The following is a 23,394-nucleotide window of genomic DNA, read 5'->3' as shown; positions in this document are numbered from 1 at the left end:
AAAATAGAAAAGAGAAGGCAATATGCAACAATAAGCACAGCATGTGGTCCTTTGAAGCAGAAGAGCTGAAGATGGAGAAATTATGGAGTCTAGTTAAATATGACCCAACATACTGTACACACGGCTGTTTGTTGATAAATACTTTTTATATATACCTGGGCAGCACGGTGGCTCAGTGGTTAGCACTGTCGCTTCACAGCAAGACGGTCGCTGGTTCGAGTCTCGGCTCATTCATACACACACATACGGAACAGACAATTTTGTTTACCCAATTCACCTATAGTACATGTCTTTGGACTTGTGGGGGAAACCCGAGCACCAAGAGGAAACCCACACCAACACGGGGAGAACATGCAAACTCCACACAGAAATGCCAACTGACCCAGCTGGGGCTCAAAATAGCAACCTTCTTGCTGTAAGGAGATTGTGCTACCATCTGCGCCACCGTGACGCCAGAATAATTATTATCATCATCATTAATAGTAATAGTCTTAAAAGCAATAATGACTGGAGTAATAATTTAATTTGAAACTACATACAATATAGATAATAAATAAATATTTTTTAAATAATTATTTGACAATTTAATATTTTTTTTACATTAAATAAATGCCACCTTGATGAACAGAATAATTTTATTTATATTATTACATAAAATTAATAATTTAAAAAATCATAATAAACTGATCCTAAACTTTTCACGGGTAGTGTAAATCTATGAAAACAAAATGTGGCATCCACATAATCTTCTCTATTTATCATATTGTACAATATTAATATGCATCTACACATTCCCAATTGAATTTTAGCAGTGACTCTGCTTGTGATGTATTAAGAGTTAGACTTATTTATGAAAAATGGGGGGGGGGGGGGGGAGTGGCTTTTAATTATATTTATATATAGCAAAATATCAACATCTGAGCATGGGCCTATCTTTAAAAGTTATCAGTTATTATTAAAAAGCCATTTCACTATGAAATAAAAATTTACTTTGCACAGTATTATGCCCAAACATAAAATATTTAACAACAAAAGGTTAGATAAAAAGTCCACAAAAATTCAGACGACCAACTTAGGCTCATTCTGAAAGCGTACTCCTATATACATTTCTGGAGATCCTGAACTTATGTAGCCAGAAGTACGTATGGCTGCATTGCGTCTTTAAAACTAACACTACGGGGCAGTATGACGCTGCTCCTTTTCATGCTTCCCAGCTGACAGCTTACCTCCAATTGGACGGCTTTCCACTGTTACCAGTTTGTCCAGTGGCTCGCCCTGTACGTTGGAGGATTTAAGATGTAGAGCCAAGTTGACCGTGAAGACAGGGTATGAGTTCAGCGAAGAACATTTCCAGAAAGCAGGTAAGACAAAAAAAAGCCAAAAAATTAAATAAACAACAGGGTGAGAATGAGGTAAAATCTGAAAACGTGTTAAAAACAGCCTGATCACACGAGGAAACGTAAGTATTTTACGTTTTGTCAGTTTAGTGGCTAATTCGTATGAGTTCAGTCGTACAAAAATGCACTATTTCAAAAAGGAGGCATGGCACCCAACCCTACCCCTAACCCCAACCGTCATTGGGTGACGAGCAAATCGTAATTCATACGAATTAGCCACTAAATCAAAAAGTTACGAATTGCCGTGAGATTGCGTTGGGTAAAAATCAGGAGGCCGTGACGGCTTTCCTTTTTCTGGATTGCTTTTAAAAACACTGTCGGTTGGGTTTAGGGAAGTGGCCGAGTGGGGGTCGATCGGTCGGTCGGCAGTCATTAAGTCAGTCGACATCTGCCTCTGGTGGAATTACGCGAGAACAGCAGTCGCAAATGCCACTTGAAAGCAAAATTTGAGATCAAAAGCAAAATTTGAGATCTCAAAAAGCATACACAGCGGCCTCGTGTGGATTTACATGAGTACAGCAGTCGCAAATGACAATCGCAAGAAGAATTTGAGATCTCAAAAAGCATACACATTGGCCTCTTGGCGCTCTTCAGAAATGTATATGGGGTACGTATTTAAAATGAGCATGGGTTATGTAATAATTACAGCAAATTTGTTTTTTTTAAAACAATGACAAATAAGTTACACCTTCAAAATAACCCAGAAAGTATGAACCCAAAAAATAATGTCTACAATTTGTCTTATTTAAAATGAGCTGAAACAACACAACTTGTTAAAAACAAGTTTTTAATCTGACAACTTCATTGTTTTATGTTCAATCCACTTAAATTTGCAAAAAATAACAAGCTAAACTAATCACTTCATGTTTCCCTAACACAAATTTATTGTGTGGAACCCACACATTTTTTTAGAGACAACTTTATTGCGCAAAAACTAACCATATTGTGGTAAAATCTAAAAAGGTGGTAAAAATCAGGGGAGGGTTTTTCTTTTTCTGCACTGCTTTTGAAAACACTGTTGGTTGGGTTTAGAAAAGTGGGTAGGTGGGTGGGGGTATCAATCGGTCAGTTGGGTAATCCGTAATTCAGGCGACATCTGCCTCTGGTAGAATTACGCGAAAACAGCAGTCACGAATGGCACTCGCACGAGAAATTTGAGATCTTAAAAAGCATACACAGTGGCCTCTGATGGATTTACGTGAGAACAGTAGTCGCGAATGGCACTCGCACAAGAAATTTGAGATCTAAAAGAGCATACACAGCAGCCTCAGGTGGATTTGCAGAAGCAAAAGCTGCAAAAAGCATAGCTCCTGGGATGTATTTGGCTCTCTCCAGAAATGTATATAGGAGTACGTAATTAGAATGAGCCTCGGTTACATAATAATTACAGCAAATTACTTTTTCACCTTCAAAATAAGCAACTACCCAGAAAGTATGAACCCAAAAATAATGTGAGCTGTTTGTCTTATTTAAAATGAGCTGAAACAACACAATTCTTGAGTTTTTAATCTGACAACTTCATTGTTTTATGTCCAATCCACTTAAATTTGCAAAAACAAACAAGCTAACTTAATCCCTTCATCTTTCCCCAACACAAATCGATTGCGTGGAACCCACAGCACTTTTTACAGACAACTTTATTGCACAAAAGTAACCGTAAAGCATCACGGCACAATAATACACCACAAGATGAACGTGACACAAGGAGACAAGGAGAGATCTACATCCACGCAGAGAGCATTCTGCAATAACACCAATATTTTACTTTCTAAATTAAGATGCCTAAATTATGACTAAACCGTCTCGGGATCTTTTTAACGGCGTGGTTATATAGTACGGCAGAATGAAAGCATCGAGACTTATGACCGAGGCTTTAGAAACAGCATGGTGGCCTCTCGCTTTATGAGCTACAATCAAGACGAGTCTCCTCTTCTTTTCATCCTCTCATCTCGCTCTCCTGCCCTCCCTCGCTCGCTCCCTTCATGTATTTGTTTATGTATTAAATTGAATTAAAGGAATCAAAAGGTGGCGGGGGCCGAGCGCGCACAGACTCCAGTTATGGAGCTAAAGATGAAAGCGTAAAAGAGCAGTTCAACCGCAGGTCTCGAGCAATGCGCGGGGTCAGACGCTTGACCTCATGCAAACATGCTTCAACTAAACACGCCGTGCCCTCCCTTTCGCTTTTGTTCTTTCTCATTTTCTCTGTCTCTTTTTTTTTTTGTTGGACACTATTTCTAAACCCCGCTGAGGAAATAAGGAGTCACATCCTATGAAGGGTAAAGGAATTCTGCTCATTACTAAAGTACTTTCATTGTCTCAATGTTTTTGTTTAAAGCATTATAAGTGTACTATTAAATAGTTTCCGTATTTTGTGTTTATTTATGAATTATGAGACCTTTTTTGTTTGCTCAGTTGACGTTTGGTCTTAAAAATTCAACTCTGCAGTTTAACAAAGTGACATTTATTGAAATGTTAGTTGTTTAAAATAATATAATGCGCAAGAGATAATATACACTCACTGGCCACTTTATTAGATACACCTTACTAGTACCAGGTTGGACCCCCTTTTGCCTTCAGAACTGCCTTAATCCTTTGTGGCTTAGATTCAACAAGATACTGGAAGTATTTCTCAGAGATTTTGCTCCATATTGACATGATAGCATCACACAGTTGCTGTAGCTTTATCGGCTGCACATCTATAATGTGAATCTCCTGTTCCACCACATCCCAAAGGTGCTCTATTGGATTGATATCAGATGACTGTGGAGGCCATTTGAGCACAGTGAAATAATTGTCATGTTCGAGAAACCAGTCTGAGATGATTTGTGCTTCCTGCTAGAAGCAGCCATCAGATGATGGGGACACTGTGGTCATAAAAAGATGGACATGTTCAGAATACTCAGGCAGGCTGTGGTGTTGACACGATGCTCAATTGGTACTAATGGGCCCAAAGTGAGCCAAGAAAATATCCCACACACCATTACACCACCACCACCAGCCTGAACCGTTGATACAAGGCACAATGGATCCATGCTTTCATGTTGTTGATGCCAAATTCTGACCCGACCATCCGAATGTTGCAGCAGAAATCGAGACTCATTAGCCCAGGCAACGTTTCCCCAATCTTCTGTTGTCCAGTTTTGGTGAGCCTGTGTGAATTGTAGCCTCAGTTTCCTGTTCTTAGCTGACAGGAGTGGCACCCATTGTGGTCTTCTGCTGCTGTAGCCCATCCGCCTCAATGTTGGATGTGTTGTGCGTTTAGAGATGCTCTTCTGCAGACCTCGGTTGTAACGAGTGCTTACTTGAGTTACTGTTGCCTTTCTATCAGTTGTAACCAGTCTGGCCATTCTCCTCTGACCTCTAGCATCAGCAAGGCATTTGCACACACAGAACTGCCGCGCACTGGATATTTTCTCTTTTTCAAACCATTCTCCGTAAACCCTAGAGATGGTTGTGCGTGAAAATCCCAGTAGATCAGCACTTTTTGAAATACTCAGTCCAGCCCGTCTGGCACCAACAACCATGCCATGTTCAAAGTCCCTTAAATCCCCTTCCTTCCCCATTCTGATGCTCGGTTTGACCTACATGCCTAAATGCATTGAATTACTGCCATGTGATTGGCTGATTAGAAATTTGCGTCAATAAGTAGTTGGACAGGTGTACCTTATAAAGTGGCCGGTGAGTGTATAAAGAAAGTCTGTAAAGTAACAGAAAATGCATTGCCAGTTTACTAAAAGATATTTGTAGCTTAATATACAACACCAACACAGACAATATATCACTTTAAACTATTAAAAATGTTAGTAAAAGTAACTTTTCAAGGTTAAAATTTGTTGGAAAAATATATATATACTGTATACTATATAACTGTATACTATGTAACATATATATATATATATATATATATATATATATATATATATATATATATATATATATATATATATATATATATATATATATTAAAAAGGTCTGTTCTGTTTTCTTTTTTGGTCTTCCTTAGTCAAATTACAGATACTAAAAAAGGTCCAATTTAACCAAATTGTGCAACACAAACACTGAACCTGGCCTCCTTTGCGTTTTAATACAGATAGACACCAGATAAAGACAGAAAAGAGGAAGGATGACCTTTTCATTCTTGGGCTCTCTGTTGGAACCACAGCAAAGGTCACAAAGCTCTTTCTGATGATGGTGGGGCATCCCAGATCATACTCACCTACACAAACACACACGCACGCAAATCACACATTGCATTAGTTAGGTATTATTAGCTGAACTTCCTCTTTCAGGTCTGTCACAAATTCATAGAAATATGGTCCCTTGGTAATGAAATGCCAAGCAAGGGGTGGAGTAACGGTAACCATGTTCAATAGCCTGAGAAAAGTATGTAGGAGGGTACGGCGGTTACAGCATGTGTTCTTCCATTGTTCCTCCCCCCAGAGACACATTCATAAACACACTTACACATAAAAATACATACATCGGGGTCCTGAAGTCTGAGACCACAAATCTGGCATTGAAATAATGACGACATCATTTAAATTAGAAAATTACGATGGGTATTGAACCATGTCTTGAACACTGGGGTGGACCCATTTTTGGTGGACGGCGGGGAGTTGTAAAAGTCTATTTAAGGCAACTATATAAGTAAAGAGTTTATATGAATGTGTAACGCCAGCTAAGGCCAGCTAGTAAGTGCTGTGCAGGTAAACCTCACTACTCTGACCACTAAACGTGCTCTAGCAACAGATGCTGGTGGCCTTGGTCTTTAGCCTCCTTGTTAGAGCAACCAACTCCCATGCGGAAGGTCGCCGGTTCGAACCCAGCTTGGAGCAGGTTGGTTGGTGTTGGGCCAGCGGGGGTTACAAAATGCAATATTTTAGTTACTGTAAACAAAAATAGAAATAACAATAAAAATGTGCATAAGACAAAAAACTTTAAAACAACCTACAGTATAAAAAGCTGGCCAATTTAAAACCATATTTAGGTAACTTTTAGAAAAATATTTTAGATAAACCAAAAATTAAAAAGTGGCCTCTAATGGATTTGTCATCTGAAACGTGCAACAAAACATACCCAGAGCAATGTATTTTGTGTTTCGCCTAAATGTAGGCCGAGGCATGTTTTCCAGTGAGCCTGGACTGGGTTTCTCCGGACAGTAAAAGGCCTAATATTTCTCAAAGGAAGCTTTTTGAGTTTGCTTCAGGAGTTTGAGACAACTTTCAATAAAGTTTTTCTGCTGTTACATAATTAGTAGGTGTGGCTTTGAGGCTCTGCTTTCTAGGGCGGACACTCATTTCAGCAGTCCCATTTTTTATACGCATCTCGAACTCATATGATGTTATCTTGATAATGTATGCTAAAAAACTGTATAATATTAGTTTTATGTTTTTTTTTTAAATAAAAAAACTATATTAATATGATATTATTGTGGTATTGGACTTTAGACTTTAAATTGGTCCTGCTCCTCAATGCAAAAGACAGTGTTGACACTCGAATACAACTATGCATAATTCTGAACAATTTCAGAATTTAATTCTGAAATTATTATGTTAGACATTATGTGGATACTTAATTTTTACACAAACTTTATTCATTCATTCATTTTCTTGTCGGCTTAGTCCCTTTATTAAACCGGGGTTGCCACAGCGGAATGAACCGCCAACTTATCCAGCAAGTTTTTACGCAGCGGATGCCCTTCCAGCCGCAACCCATCTGTGGGAAAACAAACTTTATTCTAACTTTAAAAAGATTATAATATTGCCTGGATTTGTGCTTATTCCAGTCATTATCCATTCAGAATGTTGACCGGATTCAAAAATAACCCTTCATAAAAAAATAATTAGTGCTTATATTGACTTGATGTAATGTCTTCTCTGATATTCAATCATTTAATTAGTTGAATTTTACGGTGTATCTATCTCCTATTAAATGCAGTATTAAATGCAGCATCCTTCATTTATTCTCTTAGGTAAGGCAAGATCTTCTCTTAAGGTTCATATTTAGAGGGAAAATGTGCTCAATGCATTATAAAGCTTGAAGTATTAGAGTCGGTGCTCATCACCATGACAAGGAATCAGTACTGCAAAAATCCTGATCAGAGCATCCCTAGCTTTAACCCAACTTGGCTGTCAGAGCGGCAATAGTCCCCCTGGCTGTACAAGACTGATTTTGGTCAGTAAATACACCCTTAGGAAAAAGAAGTATACTTAAGTAAAGGTCAAGTATAAAAGAACCGCACTTTATTTAGTAAGTATACTAATATCAGTGTATTAGTAGTGTACTTGAAATGTTCTTCCAGAAGCCCATTAAGATGCACTGCAGTGACAAAAGCTGCACACTTTGTGAATAAAGAAATATATAAAAATAAAAGTAAACTTTTAGCTTGTACGGTTGAACAGTTCAAATAGTTGTTAGTTTTTTTTTACTGCTGTCATTAAAAGAAACAAATTAACACCATGACTTCTTGTGTCAGTGTGAGGCCCCGTTTACACTAATGCGTTTTAGTTTAAAAACACATAAGTTTTGCTACGGTTACGTCCACACTACGTTGGAGTTTTCGAGCGCCGAAAACGGAGCGTTTTGGAAACGCTGGACAGGCCGTTTTCATTCTAAAGCGCTGCTGCTCCATCTCAGTGGGGATGTTCCATGTGGATTTTGTTTCATTGCGTATCCTTCCCTTATTCGCCAAGCCCCTATCACATGACTATAACACATGGCTTTAACGCTACCGGAAGACAGCAGATCAGCCTTCACTGTAAACAACAACATGGACACAGAAATGGGAGCGTTGTTTGCACTATTGTCTGTTTTAGCCGCCATTGTGCAGTTATTCATTTGTTACGTTTAGTAACAACTCGACCTCGTCGTCTGTCCACAAAAATACCTCTCTTGCTTTCTTTGCCATCGCGTTTAATGTTCAACCGGCGTTTGTTGACTAACAATAACCAAATGCCGGGCGAGACACATGCTTCCTGTTTATACTAGAACGCGCATGCCCAGAGTGCGCGAATGGTCACGTTATATACGTTTTTGGTGGCGTAGTGTGGACGGAGATATGTTCAGAAACGCTAGGTGAAACGCTAGTGTGGACGCGGATCGTTTTTGATCTAAAATGCCGTTTTATAACTACAACGCACTAGTGTAAACTGGGTCTAAGGCTAAGCAAAGTCAAACCTCACTGTTCTAATTAAATAAATAAAAATCAAGACATGATCATATTTTATTTTGGTAAAATCAGCGTAATCTAGACGCCTTTGCCTTTCATATAAGCCACTTCTGATACCAAATGATCAAGTTGAAGTCAAGTTATTTTTAGTTGTTCCTAAAACTTGACCAGACAACAAGACTTTTGTCAGGTAGTGTATTTCTCCAGTCAGCGTTTAGGGGTATTAATACCTGAACAAAAATACTAAGAGCTGCATGACTGCATGAGTGACCAACAATGACTGTAAAAACACCACTAAATGCTGAAATGAATGATTCATTTTTTTATATACACAATAAAATTCCAACAGCTAAGTACATTGGCAAACATCAGAGCATCTGCGACTGCTTCTAAGAAATGTTTTCCAGGAACGAACCACATGCAGGTATGAGGACGTCATTTTCTTTCCAGTTCAGTTTAGTTCTTGCTCATTTTTTTCTCAATTTCTCCTCACTGATTCATACGGTTACTGTACATTTCAACCAAAGAACCTCAAACTCAATACAGCTGCTTTTGAGCTCCGCTGATTGCATTCCACACAAAAACACACACACATCGACAAAACAGGAAGTGAAAATATTAAGCAGGAAATACTTCAATTGTATTATTAGGTCTGAGAAAGACCCAAAATCTGTCAAAATGGTGTGAAAGGCAGGGAGAAATTATCTTTTTTTTTTTTTTAAATGGTGCACGGCTGACTGCTTGTCACACTTGGCTGTGCACGGCTGCTTCGCAAAGACAATACATCTGTACTGTACAGCTCCGATACAAAGAGAAAGAGAAACGTGTCCCGGAGAGAGAAGTGAGAAAGATAAAAAGGAATAGAGAGAAAGGGTTTCACATAAATACTCGTGGTTAAGGGCCACCTTTAGTGCTTTTTGTGGTTTTCATATTAGGGTGAATAATGTGGGACACACTGAGATACTGAGTATTTTCAAGGTTTTGTGAAGCCCACATTTCCTATGTGTGAGTTCATAATTCCTGTAAACATGAAGCACAGAGTTTTAAGACATTTGATGAGGAGCGGAGTTAGGAAATTATTCATGGGGTGGCATGTAAATGAGGAGTGAAACGGATTCAATTAATGCTATACATATACACTCACTGGCCACTTTATTAGTACGCCTGTCCAACTGCTTGTTATGCAAATATTCTAATCAGCCAATCACCTGGCAGCAACTCAATGAGCATTAGAATAGGGAAGAGAGGAGATTTAAGGGACTTTGAACCTGGCATGGTTGTTGGTGCTAGATGGGCTCGTCTGAGTATTTCAGAAACTGCTGATCTACTGGGATTTTCACGCACAACCATCTCTAGGGTTTGCAGAGAATGGTCTGAAAAAGAGAAAATATCCAGCGAGCGGCAGTTCTGTGGGCGCAAATGCCTTGTTGATGCCAGAGGTCAGAGGAGAATGGCTAGACTGGTTCCAGCTGATAGAACCAGCATCTCTGAACACACAACATGTCCAACCTTGAGGCAGATGGGTTACAGCAGCAGAAGACCACACCAAGTGTCACTCCTGTCAGTTAAGAACAGGAAACTTAGACTACAATTCATACAAGCTCACCAAATTCAGATGGTCGGGTCCGAATTTGGTATCAACAACATGAAAGCATGGATCCATCCTGCCTTGTATCAACGGTTCAGGCAGGTGGTGGTGGAGTAAGGGTTTCTGGGCACACTTTGGACCTATTAGTACCAATTGAGCATCGTGTCACGCTACAGCCTACCTGAGTATCCTGACCATGTCAATCCCTTTATGACCACAGTGTCTCCATCGCTTATTGGCTACTTATTGGTTCTCTCAAGGTTTTTTCTCAAGTTTTTTTTCCCTCTCCGCTGTCGCCTCTGGCTTGCATGGTTCAGGATCTGAAAAGCTACTCATTGATGGATTTGCTCTTTAGTGTTTGGACTCTCAGTAATGACTTCAAACCACACTGAACTGAGCTAAACTGAACTGAACTTAAACACTAAAAACTGAACTACCCTGATCCAGTTACTATGACCATTTATGTGAAGCTGCTTTGACACAATCTACATTGTAAAAGCGCTATACAAATAAAGCTGAACTGAATTGAATTGAATTGAACTTCAAGCAGGATAACGCATCATATCATAAAGCGCAAATCATCTATGACTGATTTCTTGAACAGTCAGGTAATGTTCTGTAAGTAAGAAAATAATATATATATTTTTATGTTTATATTTTTGGGGAAAAAAAAGTTAAAAAAAAAACAGCCAGTAAACTTACTTAAATTGAGCGTGTGTTGTCATGCAATTTTTTTGTTATAATTTGTGAAATATGTAATAATGTTAATAATTTTATAAAATTGGTCCCCCTTTATGTTGTGCCGCTTACACCTGTGAACTTACATGGTCACTAGATGTGTAAGTAGTATGTAACTACAGTGTATGTACACACTGGTACATAGCATTTACTTGTGTAATATTGGTGTAACTACACACATATTACAACACACACTGAATAGTATGTAGTTCAAATGTGTAACAGGACATTGGTAACAACACTCAAAAAGTACACATCTGTAACAACAAGTGCATTGTGTAACAACAATATGTGTAGGTGTTTTCCCACTTTCACACCTGTTTGCATGCCATGTACTTCTGAACACTGTATTAGAATAAGAATAGCAGAACTAACGCTGCATTAGAAGGAATCACCTTGTGATGCCAGAGCAATTACAGGGTAAATTCGCAGGAACTGTCAACTCAATATAAAGTGTAAAATGGTCACAAATTACTGTGTAATATATAAAACCTACAACTGTTTAAAAACAGCAAACATCTGGCAAAAATTATAAAGGTATATAGAAATATACAAATGCTTTATGTTTATATGTTGTTTTAAAGTAAAGTGTAGAATTACATCAGTAATTCTGACGCAATCTCACGGCAATTCGTAACTTTTTCATTTAGTGGCTAATTCGTATGCATTCGTATGATCAAATTCGTACAATTTAGTACGATTTACTCATCCCCCAATGACGGTTGGGGTTAGGGGTGGGGTCAGGTGCCACGCCTCGTTTTTAAAATCGTACCATTTCGTACGACTGAACTTGTACGAATTCGTATGAATTAGCCACTAATCTGGCAAAACGTAAAATACTTACGTTTTCTCGTGAGATCAGGCTGGTAATTCACATTAAAGGGATAGTTTATCAAACGTGCTATTAATGTCCTGTTACACATTTAAACATACACATACTATTCAGTGTGTTGTTACATTTGTGCAGTTACACCAATGTTACACAAGTAAATACTATGTATCAGTGTGTACATACAGTGTAGTTGCATACAACTTACACATCTAGTTATCGTGTAAGTTCACAGGTGTAAGCGACCATATAAAGTAGGACCATAAAATTCATACTCATAATTTGAACATATGAGAGTTAAACATACAATATATGATCATTTTCTGAACCATGGTTAAAAAAAGAAAGAAAAATCCCAATAAAAACGATTCCATCCAGAACGTTGCTGTTTTTTTAATGTTAAGTGAACCCCCCGTACAGCAGAAGCTTGTGCCTGACTGTAAATAAAGTGAGAGGGTGTGGTCCTGGTCCTGGTCCTGGTCTTGACTGCGCTCTGTGAGAAAATGGGTCGGCATGTCCACCTGGGACAGGAGCATTGTGTCCTTTCTCTGCCTCGAAAGCCAGAACTAAACTCTTTGGAGAAGGCCAGTACAGAAGCTGTGAGATTTTTAGCATCACATTTCTTTTTCTTTTCTTTACTTTTTTCTTCCTCGAGTCAATCATTATGTAGTGATAATCACGCAGCCGACTATTTTTGGAAAAACAAGCAAACAATTCAGACACTGATTTAATTACTGGATACGACAGAAATTGGACGCTGGGATGTTGCATAAACATATCTACGATTTTGTCAGCTTGGTGCATTCTTGGATGTTATGGTGAAACAGTAAACCTCATGATTGGTTTGCCATGTTTGATTCATGCGCTCAAAATCAGTTGAACTGACTGTCAAGTAAACGTCAAAACAAATGTTTGCTCCACCAGCGTAACGTTTCTTTCCTGGAGTTTCAAACAGCATGATGGATATTGCAAGTCTTCGTCTGATTTTTGACCGTAAATATGCGCATCCAGTGCTAGAAAATAGTTTGTATAGAAAGAGAAATATCAATGCTAACTTTAGCTTAGCGATTTTATAAAGGCAGACAAAGAAGTGTATATTGTGAGGGGTTAAAGATGCCATTCAGCGCTAGTGTAACCCCGCCGATCCTACGCCACCCAACCCATTCCGAGCTGGTATTGAACCGGCGACCTTCCGCATGGGAGTCGGTTGCTCTAACAAGGAGGCTAAAGACCATGGCCTCTAGCTTCAGTCGCTAGAGCACCTTTAGAGGTCAGAGGAGTGAGGTTTACCTGCACAGCACTTACTAGCTGCCCTCCATTACACTAGCATGTTATCAGGTTTATCTATAAATGAGGATAAATCAACAAACTGAGCATTGGAAGATACATTTATTTTACTTCTATTCCCTATACACTCACCAGCCACTTTATTAGGTACACCTGTCCAACTACTCGTTAACACAAGTTTCTAATCAGCCAATCACATGGCAGCAACTCAATGCATTTAGGCATGTCGACATGGTCAAGACAATAAGCTGCAGTTCAAAGCGAGCATCAGAATGGGGAAGAAAGGTGATTTAGGTGACTTTTAATGTGGAGTTGTTGTTGGTGCCAGACGGGCTGGTCTGCGCATTTCAGAAACTGCTGATCTACTGGGACCATCTCTAGGGTTTACGAAGAATGGTTTGAAAAGGAGAACATTTTCAGTGAGCCGCAGTTCTGTGGGCGCAAATTTCTTGTTGATGCTAGAAGTCAGAGGAGAATGACCAGACTGGTTCCAGCTGATGGAAAGGCAACAGTAACTCAAATAACCACTGGATACAACCGAGGTCTGCAGAAGAGCATCTCTCAACACACAACACGTCCAACCTTGAGGCGGATGGGCTACAGGAGCAGAAGACCTTACCGGGTGCCACTTCAGTCAGCTAAGAACAGGAAACTGAGGCTACAATTCACACAGGCTCACCAAAACTGGACAACAGAGGATTGTAGAAATGTTACCTGGTCTGATGAGTCTCAATTTCTGCTGCGATATTTGGATGGTCGGCTCAGAATTTGGCATCAACAACATGAAAGCATGGATTCATCCTGCCTTGTAGCAACAGTTCAGGCTGGTGGTGGTGGTGTAATGGTGTGTGGGAGATTTTCTTGGCACACTTTCGGTCCATTAGTACCAACTGAGCATCGTGTCAACACCACAGCCTACCTGAGTATTGTTGCTGATCATATTCATCCCTTTATGACCACAGTGTACCCATCACCCATGTTTCTTGAACATGACAATGAGTTCACTGTACTCTAAAGAGGGTCCCAGTACCACTAAGGTGTACCTAATAAAGTGGCTGGTGAGTGTATTTGAGTGCCAACATTAAAGGGATAGTTCAACCAAAAAATTAAGATTTACTCATTATTTATTCAAGTGGTTTCAAAACTTGACAAGTTAAATTTTTTCATGGTGAACACAAAATAAATTATATTATAAAAAATAATGTAAGAAACTTGTAACTGTTGACTTTTATAGTAGAAAAAACAAATACTAAGGAAGTCAGCGGTTACAGGTTTCCAACATTTAAAACAAAATTCATGTTCAACAGCATTAAAAAACTCAAACACGTTTGGTACATATGAAGAGTGAGTATATCATTTTTGGGTGAACTACCCCTTTAAAGCTTGCAAACACATATTAGCATTGCAGCAATTAATGTTTACATGTAATCAACTATGAAAACCTAGGAGGTGAAAGCCCTCATCTCTAACAAAACAAGCACCTCTTAGCATTTCTCCTGAAAGAGCCGATATTGAGGCCTGCATTGAGGACACTCTCACCTGTGAGAGCTAACGTTTAGCAGCTTTAGCAGTATTCATATGTCCCACTTGAGACTCTCGTGCATTCAATGCGTCCTCGTGGGACGGACAACATTCAGGCCTTCCTGTTCTTTTCTAAGGCAGACAAATTCATCCCCACTGTCTGTGCACAAACAGGCACATTCATCCAGCCTCCCATTGACAGAGCAAAAGGGGCAAGTGCTAATGCCAGAACAGGCTCAGGGGAGTGTTAGTCTGGACGGCCCATCCCCATCCGCACCCCATGTGCTTTCACCATCAGGTAACTGGAGAGGGTGAATCTAGGCCAGACTGGCACACTGCCTAAGTCGAGGGTGGGGGGGATAGAGAACTACAGGACTTGGTGTCTGTCCCCAGGAGATTTTAACCAGGAAAGAAATGTTCAGAGACCCCAGAAAAAAAAATGAATGGGCGAAAGCTTTTCTTTAAAAATCATCAGATGGACCAGGGGGGGCAAAGTCGGAGCACTCACACTGGTCCCCCGAGCTCTGCGCTGGCTGAGGAAATTCCAAATTGAACCGAAACAATCCATTACAGTTGGCTTAAGAAATTCAGGACATTACAGAACCTGAGGAAAAAAAAAATCATCAGATAATTTGGCAGTGTAGATAGATGTGGGATTGCGCATGGACTAAAACCGAACTGACAAACAGAGTTTGCCTTGGAAGTCTTCTAACCAGGGCTCATTAAAGCAATCTTTGGCTCTTCATCCATGCAGAAGAGCGAGGCAGCACAGGTGAAAACCGCTCCAGTCAAAACACACCACATTGTTTTTCCACACTTTAGCTTATGTTGTGTCTGGCTTCCCAAGACCCCTATGTTTTGAGAAGCAGCACCACTACACAATTCATCCCTGCGATCTAAACAGCGTCCAACTTCTAAAGATCATCTTTACTGATTCACGAGAAACAAACAAACTAACAAACAACAATGTTCTCATGTAACTCTCAGACCTTTAATGAGCTTGACCTGCAGTGGCCCCACCAAACAAACACTGTAGTCGCCTCCTTTAATAATGGAGCACTTCTACAAAAAGTTTCCAGATGGGAGTCCTCGCTTTTGGCTTTCAGCGAGGCGACATTCATGCTGCATCTCCTTCCAGAGCAGGGGCACGGTTATGAGTCTCACATACTCTACAGCCATGTGCATATGCTTGCTGGGCTGGCAGACGCCAGTCTCTGTGAGATTAGAGCACTAATCAGTGATGCTGAGGGTGCTGGAAAGGCTCTATCTCACAGGGAAATCACTATGAAAACCTGTCTGCTCTCTCATTCGCTCAGCGGGATGTTGCAACTCCAGCATCTAGTGGGCCTTATCTCTACAAAGCAGATTGCAAAATTTGATATGCATCTGTGAAATGGTCGGAAATGACAGTCTCCAGAAAAAAAAAACCTAACTACATGATGAGTCAAACGGTGTGTCTCAACATCATGTCTTTTTCTCTTTTTTGCTCATCCTTTCTCCCTCTCTCTCTCTTATTCTGATCGCTTTAAACATCTAATCTCCAATTCTGGAGAGAAATATACACCAGGCAGATCACTTTCCCCAACGAACAAGTGCTTAGGCAAATACCTGCATTCGGTAGATGCGGCATGTGTCCATGTGTTTGCGCATTAAAATTTCTTGCAGAGTGCATGAAGATTGGCATCAGCTAGATGCCATCTTGCTCTTCAACATGAACATCGTCGCTGATAAGAGTTTGTCCTCGTCAGCACGACACTCGAGCAGCACGACAGGGCTTTATCGCGAGTTGGGACTCTGTTATAAGGTGTGTTTGGGACTCTATCAAAGAACTATCTGGAATGATAGGCAATCTGAGGGTTGAGGTTACGATACGAAGTGTGCATTTGAGGTGTGATCTGTTAAGATAGGCGGTTTACACGGGCGTGATAGTGTCTCAACCACAAAATACCAAAAAACTGCATATTTATGCGTTCATGTTAGCCGATACTTTCCTTACAATCTCCCGGCTGTTTCTGAGTTTATAGCCCAGGAAGTTAATGGTCACCATTGTTAGACCACCATGAACAAGCGTATCAAAGCGTGCCGAAATGAAAGGTAAGACACAGAGGTCATTAAATTTTGAGGCAGCACGGAAGGAGGGAAGCTCTGACAGTTTTAATTTGCTCTAAAGCACGCTCTATAAAAGGAGAAAAATCTGTATACAACCACAAAGGGAGGTAGGCTCTCCAAACAAGGGGAAACCAGATCATTTTACTACTCTCGCACAAGAGTGGAGCCACGAGCAAAGCTGCCCTAAGGTCAACTCCCAACTGCCCCTACTTCAGCCATGACTTCACAGGCCACGGAGGCTTTGGAGGAGCGTGCATAATGCCACACTGGATATGCAACTAGAGGTCGGCTATGTGGAAAAAGAGGGAGAGAGACGGACAGACAGAAGTACAAAGAAAAAGTAGAGGGCCTTTTGATTAGTTTCCTTGGCAGGAGAACAAAACTGTAAGGAATGCAGGCAAGAGGGAAAAGAGAAGTGACCGAGAGAATGGAGAGACAGAGAGAAAGAGAACAACAGTGGAGGCTACAGGACTTGCTGAGTAAGACTGGCCTCTTGTTGATTCATTTCCTCTTGAGCTTGTTCTTTCCCCCTCGTTCTATAAAACTGTTCATTCACATTATATGTGCATAACGCTGGTCAACCATTTCCACCCCATCAATATTTCAAAGATACATTGCAGTGGTCTATATTTCAGAATTCTTGTTTATGTTATAATAAGGAGGTGTGGTACACAAACTCATCCTGAAATCTGCCACAATTTCAAGTGAAAGGAAGTGAACAGAAGGTGTTTAATTGGGCATCAATGGTCACTTGCGACAGGACTAATGTAATATAGTTTAGCGATACCAATGAGAGACAGCAAAGCTCATGTAAAATGCAGTTGGACAAAGCAGGAATGCTTACCAGCATCCAACAAGGGACCAATTACAGTCTTGAACAACATTTTTACCAACAATTCATCAATTGGAGACATTTGCTGATTCACAGTATAATATTGTCCTATCCTAAGGAATCATAAGTCAATGGAAATCGTATTTATTTAACTTTCATTTGATGTATGATCCTTCATACATCATTGACCCTTATGATTGGTTTTGTGGTCCAGGGTCATCCATATGTTCATCCAGGGTCATCCATAAACTGCTGCATATGACACACAAAAATGAAACCAAACTTAAACTTAAAACAACTCCAAGAGTTTTGTGTTAGGCACTTACTATAAATGAAAATATGCTTGCTGGTCCATCATTGCAGAAACATCTAGTTATACATTTTCACACCCCTAAACGTAACACTGACAAATTATGACCAGATACACCACCTTTTGATCACATGGACTCTTATATAGCCCCTTTCCAATGAAATATGCTAAGGCAGGGGTGTGCTAACTCGGTTCTGGAAGGCCAGTGTCCTGCAGAGTGTAACTCTTTTTCAACACACCCGCTTGGAAGTTTGTAGTATACCTAGAAGAGCTAGTTCAGATTGTTCAGATGTGTCTAATAGGGGTTGGAGCAGAACCGTGCAGGACACTGGCTCTTCAGGACCAAGTATTGGCACCCCTGTGCTATGGAGAGCAGAACATTTGTTGTCTGACATTGCGAGACTAGGACACTGGTGTCCAGTCCTGCTTTTGCATGGTCATTTTCTTGCAAATCTCCGTCTTTGGGATAAGATGTTAAACCGAGGTCCTGACTCTCTGTGGTCATTAAAAATCCCATGGCACTTCTCGTAAAGAGTACCCCAGTGTTCAGACTAAATTCCCTCCATTGGCCCTTACCGATCATGCAGAGAGGAGTTGACCACGACGAGGACCACCGGGTTAGAGTCCGGGGAAGAGCGGTTCCAGAAATCAGGTAAGACAAAAACAGAATCCCAAAAATAAAATGAACGAATGAACAACAGGGTGAGAATGTGGTAAAATCTGAAAACGCGGTAAAAATCAGACGAGATTTTTTTTTTTCTGGACGGCTTTTGTAAATCGTCGACTGGGTTTAGGGAAGTAGGTGGATGGGCGGGTCAATCGGTAAAATTGATTGGGTTTAGGGAAGGAGGAGGGTGGGTCAGTCGATTGGCCGCTCGCCCAGTCAATCATTCAGTTGGTCGACAGCGGCCTCTGGTGGGTCCAAACGGCACTCACGAGAGACATTTGAGATGCGAAAAAGCGCATACAGCTGCCTCTTGCGGATTGGCGAAAACAAAAACTGCAAAAATACATACCTCCCTTGACATATTTTGCGGTCTCCAGAAACTTCCACGGGACTACATTTTCAGAATGAGCTTGGGTTGGTTTAGTTCCAACCCTGCTTTAACACACTTACCTGTGGGCTTCAAACAAGCATGAATGACTTAATCAGTCTGATCAGGTGTGTTAAATTAGGGTTAAAACTAAACTGTGCATAGCTGTGGCCCTCCAGGAACAGGATTTGACACCTGTGATGTAGGGAATAGTCAATGGAGTGCAGTGCATTGGATATTTTTAAAGGCATGATGCAGAGGCAAAAAAATCCTCTGATGGAACTACCTGTCCATTAAACAATTTTATTGCTCACCTTCTGGCCAATAAGAATCAAGAATTTCAACATCCAATGAAGCTTGCTGATGCATGTGTAAATTTCCTTTTTATATTTTTAATTTATGTGGTTGCATAAATAAGTGTTTATTAATCCTGACGCACATGCAAATCACGAGAAAACAACAGAATTTGATGAAGCTCGGTTGAACGGCAATGAAGCAAGGCCTAAAAGTAGATCAAGGATAGGAACTCCATTGACGACTGAAACTCTTTCACCTCTTACTGATTCCCACTTCCACACACAGCCTGGCATTGTCCCCTTCTGGTGTCCAATTGAAGCATCACATACATGCAGGCACACCAGTGTCAGGCCCATTTCACAGTGTGTCCTCAGCCTCCTCTGTGTGTGGCCGGGGGGCAGCGATCACTCTATTGCTATGTAAACACTGGGACACAAGCTCACACCCGCCATCTGATTAATGGACTAGGAGCATTGGACATGACAGCGCAGCCAAGCCTGCAAGATCTAGCGGCACACACTGCAAAAGACTTCTCTGTTCTCTGCTTACTTTCTCTCCATATTCCTCCAAAGAAAAAAAAACAATAATTAAAGTGCTCATGGGATTTAACAATCACACCAAACACACAGGATGATGTATAAGAAAGTACATTATCAAACATCTCAATTAGCTGCGGTAATTTGTCATTGAGATCATGTATGATCAGATTAGCTAAAGAATCATTTCAAAGTCATTTTTCGAAGATTCATGCCTTAGTTTGATATTTTGTTGGGGAGCAGACTAGAAGCCAAACAGGAGGGAAAAAAGGGTCCCACTTTATATTAAGTGGCCTTGACTACTATGTACTTCCATCAAAATATAAATACAATGTACTTAAAATGTATTGCAGAACACCTCTGGTGCTCTTGAGGTGGTATATGGGTAGGGTTAGGGACAGGTTTGGTGGTGGTTTTCTGAACGGCTTTTGTAAATCGTCGGCTCGGTTTAGGGAAGTGAGTGGGCGATTCAATTGGTAAAATTGGTTGGGTTTAGGGAAGGAGGAGGGTGGGTCTGTCGATTGGCCGGCCACCCAGTCAATCATTCAGTCGGTCGACTAAATGGGTTAGGGACAGGTTTGGTGGTATGGGTAGATTTAAGGGTGGGTTAGGTGTAGGATTTAGTGTAAATATTGGTTTACATATTTTTATTAATAGAAATTTTAGCAGAAATTCACGAAGTAGAAGGCAATAAAAAGGTAAAATAAAAAACGAAGAGAAAAGAAAAGCCGACCTCCGCATTTTACTTTGCAGAGACTTTACAAAAGTTCAACAGTGAGTCCGCCAGCTAACAGAAACTTGAACAAAACAACCATTTTAACGTCTCGGAATTATTGTTTAGCATTTAGCTCTACTTACAGTTTCTGTGCCAAACTGTTCGATTGCAAATTACCAGGCTTCATTCGCGCCACCTGCAGCTTTGTTGCATACAGAATACCGACCTTCACACTGGGTTTATCCCGAAGGATCTGCATTAGAACTCAGCCGGGGGACAGTCTCTGAACATCTGAACTATGGAGCGACCGTTGAAGGATAGTTTTGTCTGTGAGGACATTTTTCGCATGATGTTATTCATGATATGGCCAAAGTGTATCCAAGCAAAGATTTGCCGTGGCGGGTCACTGTCCTCCAACCACGAGCAAAGACCTCGGTGAGCACGATCTAGAATGGGCAGCTTATCCAATCCAAGCACCTCCATGAGCAGTTTAGCTACAAACTCTCTGGCGCATTGGTCGTTTTCCATTCCTTCTCGAATTCCCACGATTCATATATTTTGCCACTTAGAATGGCCTTCCAGGTTGATACCTTTCTCCGGTAATTCTGACACCTTCACGGACAAACTGTTAACTTCAGCTAGTGATTTCGTAACCGCATCTGCCGAGGAATAATATTCTTTTCCAGCATTGCTATGTCTCCTTTTCAAACTTTCTTTAATATCAGTCTTAACCTTGTCTACTCGGAGAGATTCAATTGCAAGCAGCACTGGGTCATTACTTGCTGTTGAGCTGGTCTCTTTCAACACGCATGCGCTCTTTCTCCCTCAGTGACATCTTTTTTCCCGTTTTCTACGATGGCATTTATAAACATGCAAATTGAGTTGTATGTTGAACATATGAAACACTATTGGATGTGGGAGCACTGGCAAGCTTTATGTTGTCTTGTTTTTATGAAATTTGAAGGAAAGTTAGCGGGGCTACACAAACAATGTCTTACTCCATTGTCCATCTGGAAGTCCCCCCCAACAGTGTAAATCTAATGTATAGAAATTAGATACAGATGTAATTACACTAAGGTATTAATCAAGCAGGTGACACAGTGGCGCAGTAGGTAGTGCTGTCGCCTCACAGCAAGAAGGTCGTTGGGTCGCTGTTTTGATCCTTGGCTCAGTTGGTGTTTCTGTGTGGAGTTTGCATGTTCTTCCTGCGTTCGCGTGGGTTTCCTCCGGGTGCTCCGGTTTCCCCCACAGTCCAAAGACATGCGGTACAGGCGAATTGGGTAGGCTAAATTGTCCGTAGTGTATGAGTGTGTATGTGTGAATGTGTTTGTGGATGATTCCCAGAGATGGGTTGCGGCTGGAAGGGCATCCGCTGCATAAAAATGTGCTGGATAAGTTGGTGGTTAATCCCGCTGTGGCGACCCCAGATTAATAAAGCCGGCAAGAAAATTAATGAATGATTAATCAAGCATTTGTAAACATTTCAGTGTAAGTAAAGGCCACTTAATATGAAGTCGGATCAAAACGATGTGGAGAAAGAAGACCCGCTTCAGCATCAAACTCTCAGCTCTGACAGAACAGGCATTTTTAAAGGTGAGTCAAAACAATTATTCTAGTAGGAACCTTTTATTAAGCTAATTAAATATTTGATATTAACAAGAGTAAATAAAATATATTTCTATTCAGGAACACAGTGTAATTAAAAATTTAGAATAAGAACACTGCTACACTGCAAATCGCAATTTGATTATTTAGACGTTCCCTATAAACGTATTTGCGTGCCACCTGAATGTTTTACACAACCTGTGATCAAGCATTTGCAACATGTTAATGTCATGGTTTCAGTCACTGCGCTGGGACAAACAGTCCCTCTGACTGTTTCTTGCTCAATCGGAATGATACTGCAACGTCTAAATGTCTCCGATTCTGTTTCACAATCACGAGGCATTTTCAAAGATCAGATGTGAAGAAAATAACTTAAATGTTTTCTATTTTATAGCTAAAAACAAGATAAAGATAGTGTAAAGTAATTTCAACTCAATAGCATCAAACCAAGCCACAAGAATCCTTGGATTTATGAACAAATAGTTTAAAGCTGGATTGTGTTTCTTCTTGATTATGTTGTGCAACGCCAGTTGTTTGTACTTACTTTTTTATCACCGTCATGCTGAAAGATGATTGGGAAATTGACTTAACAAACAAGTGTTGAATGGTGAAGCTGTATTTAAGGACAAGTCTTCACGTTGTCGTGTTTGTTATCCACCTAATCTTAGGTTATTTCATTATTGCATTAAAAAAGTGCTTTAAGGAAATGCCAAGACATGCATAAAGTTTGAAAATGTGCATAAACAACTTTCTGTCAAAACTGGGGCAACATTATCGGACAAACCAGCCTGATCTTACAAGGAAACGTAAGTATTTTATGTTTTGCCAGTTTAGTAGCTAATTCGTACTAATTCAGTCATACAAAATTGTACGATTTTAAAAAGGAGGCGTGGCACCTAACCCCACCCCTAAACCGAACCGTCATTGGGGCATGAGCGAATCGTACTAAAATTACGAATTTATACGAATTAGCCACTAAATGAAAAAGTTAGGAATTGCCGTGAGATTGTGTTGGATAAACCAGTGTTTCGATCACATGGTAAAACATCTAAAAAGCTGCTTTGGTTTTTCTAAAATCCCTCAGCCAAAGTCTGTCTGTGGTTCAGTAGTAATATTATTATTACCTCCAGAACTGTTTTCAGTACCTGCACTCCCAAAGAGCATCTCATGCCTCCAAAAGCCATCGCGTATTGCGTTTCATCTTCTGAGGCGCAAGTAATGTATTAAATAAGAAAAAAGACCAACAATAGATGTTTCCTTCCAAAAATGCAAAATAACTTTAAGTGAAAAACTGGAATATCGATTAAAAGATGCGTGAATAAAGCAGCGTTTCCATCCAACGAGTCAAAGAGAACAAAATCATCACTTCCTGATTAACTAGCGCTAAATATCAACAGTAAAAACGTAATATGCGGTAGAGGAGAAGCT

The 23,394-nt window shown here is 40.3% G+C and overlaps 1 long non-coding RNA gene across 2 annotated transcripts in view; it reads right to left on the bottom strand.

Annotated features, from left to right (window-relative positions):
- Positions 1-23,394, bottom strand: part of LOC147834628 (uncharacterized) — a 282,404-nt gene that overhangs the window by 51,512 nt on the left and 207,498 nt on the right. Inside the window, exon 7 of one of the 2 annotated variants that reach the window (XR_015502273.1) lies at positions 5,526-5,613. The exons of the other annotated variant lie outside the window; for it this stretch is intronic. This is a non-coding gene — a long non-coding RNA (uncharacterized LOC147834628). The remainder of the gene's footprint in view (positions 1-5,525; positions 5,614-23,394) is intronic. 2 annotated transcript variants of the gene reach the window in all.

The sequence above is a fragment of the Danio rerio genome, chromosome 11 (genome assembly GCF_052040795.2).
Source record: "Danio rerio strain M-AB ecotype USA chromosome 11, GRCz13ab, whole genome shotgun sequence".
NCBI lineage: Eukaryota > Metazoa > Chordata > Actinopteri > Cypriniformes > Danionidae > Danio > Danio rerio.
The sequence above is the reverse complement of the archived record's forward strand: the minus strand, read 5'-3'. Positions and strand labels throughout refer to the sequence as shown.